We start from the raw sequence: 4,490 nt of genomic DNA, 5'->3' as shown, positions 1-4,490 counted from the left end.
ACTTTTGATGTAAACTGGCTTGGGACCTCCCAATAGGGTCACCTTCTGTAGGAGATGGTCCTAGCTACCCAGTTTGTGGCTTGTGGCTGATTGAATAAAGTCATGCTTTGCTTTATTTTATACAAGTGTTTGGTCTCATCCTTCAACTCCGGACCCTAACACTCACCCAGATAATTCAGGCTAATTTTTCATTTTGCTATCTCTCCAGTCCCTACTTTCTAACACTTTCAATCTATTGTTCTCTCCAGAAATGAATTCTTGTCCAGAATTATTTTCTATTAATCATTTCACCTTTTACTGAAAATGTGACTTTATTCACCATTCATTACATAAATATTGTTACATAGAAATAAAGGGCAGGATTTTCTTATTTCCTTCTGAATAAATAAAATATGACCAATATAGAGAAACTATATTCACAAGGGCATAGAATGTATTTCATAACATTTAGTTTTAAATAGGTAATATCTACTTAATTTGTTAAGGCTATCATAAAACAGTTTGCTTACTAAGAAACTTTTTATTTGGTCAACTATGTTTATTTTCTTGAAAATAAAAGGAATTATTTATAATTGAAGTTTACATATGTATATATCATTTGTGAGATATAATACCGTGAATCAGAGAAAATAAATGTTACTAGTCCAAACTGATCTAAAAGATATTTTAAAACTTTAACAAATTGTCATACCAATTAAAACAAAAATTTTAGGTAATTCAAATTAATCTTTGCTTTAGTATAGCAAATCAATGAGACAAATGCTATCAAAACATCGTTCCATTCAACCAGTATTATTTGGTCGGGCAGGGGTTTGTGACTGAGTAAACAAAGGAGGCTCTAAATATATATTTATTCACTTCACTTTAAACCATATCTTCTTTTTCCATTGTGAATAAAGAAGGATGTCATCAGTAGAATATCAATTAAAAATATACCATCTAAGAAAGAATTAGAAAATAGTAATTTGATTATACTGCATCTCTAAACAGTCATTCCCATTACAAGGAAAGATACACAGATTGTCAAAAATCTTGTCCTTGGGGAATATAAGCTGAATAATGGCAAACATTGATTTATATTATTGATTTATAGCAAACAATAATTTTAATACACTCATTTATAGTACCCAATATTATTCAGAACACATTTTATATTTATCTGAAATATGTGATCTCTAACTTTGGCTGGTTAGAACACAATTTAAATTGTCTGCATGGCCCAATTTAACTGAAAAGAAAACAAGAATATAAGAAGCCCACCCAGAAAATCTGAGTGATAGTATAAAATTTAGGTGGTATTTTTTGCATGAAGTTTATTCTGCTTTGATCCCTGGCACTATGTATGGTCCCCTGAGCATTGCTAGGGTTGGTCACTGAGCACATAGCCAGGAGTAAGCCCCAAAGCAAAAGCCAACAAATAGACATTCTTTCAAAAATAAAGTGAAAACTTAAAGCATTTTTTGCTTGACAGTTTGGTAGTGTGACATGTACTTGTCATATGTAATTTGTCAATCTCCATATGTATACAACACCCCTTATTTTAAGAGTAATAATCGATTCTACAGATTTAAAAGCATTACATATAAATATAGAAAATAAATGTGTCTTAAAGTAATGATCAATCTAAATACATATGACTTTAATGTAAAAGCCAATAATTTTCTTTTCATAGTTGACAAAATGTTTTGAAAAGAAATAATTCGGTGACAGACATTAATGATAAAGAGGTAAGAATGGATAAATTTGGACCCACCAGACATACACAAATGTTTCATATTTGAAGCAAAGTTAGTGACAAATTGCTATGTAATTAGTGTTATTACAATGATAGTTGGCATAGTAGAAATACACACACTTTTTGAAAGAGGAAAATACAAAGAAATGTCAGCTATAATTATAATAGTCTATCATTTTCTTTCTGCTACATTGACAGAATTTCGAAGTCTGAAAATACCACTCACCAAATATCATAGATAATGAAGGAAGAACTCAAAGTTAGAATATATAAGTACTAGAAAAGCTTATAATTTAGGATCTTCTGATTAGATGATAGCTTTTTATTTGAGTTGTACTTGAAAGCAGGTGTTAATAACATGAATAATAGGGATACACTTAAAATTGTATTATCTATGTTTGAGGGAGATGTACAAATATGGAAGAGGACTAAAATAAAAAGAAATTCAAGAAGTTGTAAAATAAAAATAATCATTTTATGTCAATGTTTCTGTAGAAGCCAGAGAATTATGTAATAATGACTTTGCCATTGAATTATGCATGCTCTAAAATGGAAAATTACTGTGGATGCCTTCAAATGCACCCTACATCATTTCATATTCAATTCATGCTTATTGTTTATATTAGAGAGTTAGTACTTCTAGAATTTAGTAATTTATTTACTTATTTACTTATTTGCAACTCTATATCATTATCTTAGTAATATAAACAATAAAAGTATCAATAAAATTGAAACTTATGGTGGGACTTTTTAATTTACATTTTAAATTTCATTCGCAAATTGCTGAGTCTCATAATCTCTTCCTCTATTAGAAGGTGGAAATGTTTTCAAAAAATAAATTGAAGTATTTTTCTTATAATTCATCTCCATCGGAATCCTGCAAACTAAAGATTCTATTATTAATTTATCTATGTATCTGATCTTCAATCAAGAGAAAAAAATAAGTGTATTTACTTAGTATGCCATAATTTTGTATTCCCAGGAGAAAGGATATCATTTATTCTTTTAACCTTATTTTCTATGAATAAAATGAAGCTTGTAGAGTGCTTTATATAAAAAGCAATTATTTATTTAAACACTATGCTTACAAGGTTATTCGTAATACAGTTATTTTTCACAGATAAAGTTGTTGGTAATTGAATTACAGTCATATAATGAACAACAATTTTCACTAGTGTGAATTTCCAGCCACCAATGTCCCCAGGTTTCCTCTCCTCCTTCCTGCTGCCCTCGTCTATATGTACTCTCCCGCCTGCCTCTGGGCAAGCGTTTTATTGCATTATCTCTTTCTCTCTCTGTCTGTCTCTATATCTTTCTAACTGTTTGTCTCTCTCTCTCTCTCTCTCTCTCTGACACTGCAGTTTTCACTACTATTAATAAACAACATATAAGATCATAGCAAACATGCCAGAAAAGGTGATATTATTATTCTGCATGATTAGTTAGTCATGAGATACAAAGCACAATAAATTTAGCAGTGTGATCCCTGTTGCCTCATACGGCCCTCAATAACACCATAAGTGATCCCTAAATACAGAGCCAGGAGTTAACTCTTGAACAATTCTGGGTGTGCATCCTTTAAAATGCTTTAAAATATTTTCCTTTAATTAAAGAACTGGAGTTTTCAAAGTTATTGATAGTTGAGTTTTAGGCATATAATATTTTAAAACTAATCCCACCTCAGTGTCAACTATCACCATCAGTGTCCTCATATATCATCATTTAGTTTAGTTATGGTTAGTTTTGATTCATGTTTTAAGATATTTTTATAAAAATAGGGTACATTTTACAAAAACAGACTTGAAGCAGGGTCTTGGTGGACTCAAGGACTATATGAGGTGCCAGGGATAAATATAAGTCTGCCTATGATTTTCCAGTGCTGCATTAGCAGCTTTATCTTACTGTTCTTTCTTTTTGTAAGATGCAATATCATATCTTTAATAAGTATCAAACTCTTTTTCCTTCTCTAAAAGCAGGAAACTCTTTTATCTTATTTGATATTACTTCATTTCCATGAACTATACTAGTAAATTAGGATAACTCGTCCTATAACCTAGATCTATCATGTTATGATCTAGTGCTAGGATATAACACAAAAAAGATTTTTGTAGCCATAGAATAATGCATAGAAGAGACGTTATGTTTTAAAAAACATGTAGGAATAATTGCTAATCAAGCCTAATAATTAATGATTTAAAAAAAGGTAATTCTAATTAGTATAGTAAGGTGTGGGATTCATTTTTTGTTTCCAGAAGAACAAAGTGTTGTGAGAAGAGTAGAATGAGCAAAGAATGGATTGCTGGCAAAGGAAGCAGTGCATGTAGTGAAGAAAATCATGAAAGTGCATGCCATCCATGGGGACTAATAACAAGAAGGGCTTGGCGAGTCCATATTGCTCCCAGGGGAAGTATTAAAAGGCACTACTAGGAAGAGAGTTAGAAGTCCGAAAATGAAGCAAATATTATTCTGAGATCAGAAGCTAGCAAGCTTAAAACACAGGAAATTTTACTTTGTTAGAAAACGGACTACATTCTCAATATTAAAAATGTGTGTTTCTCGAAGCATTTCATTAAGAAATAATGGAATCCTAAAATCGTAGTTTCAACCACATAACTTCTTGATTACATTGAATCTCTGAGGTTCTGATCTCAATGTATAGGTAACAGTGATTTGATCTGATTGACAGTACAAGTTAACCTATAAGTTCTTGCTGAATTTTAAATTTTACTTTCATTTTGTATCTAGTAGAAGTATA

The sequence above is a fragment of the Suncus etruscus genome, chromosome 5 (genome assembly GCF_024139225.1).
Source record: "Suncus etruscus isolate mSunEtr1 chromosome 5, mSunEtr1.pri.cur, whole genome shotgun sequence".
Classification (NCBI taxonomy): Eukaryota; Metazoa; Chordata; class Mammalia; order Eulipotyphla; family Soricidae; genus Suncus; species Suncus etruscus.
Note: the sequence above shows the minus strand (reverse complement) of the source record.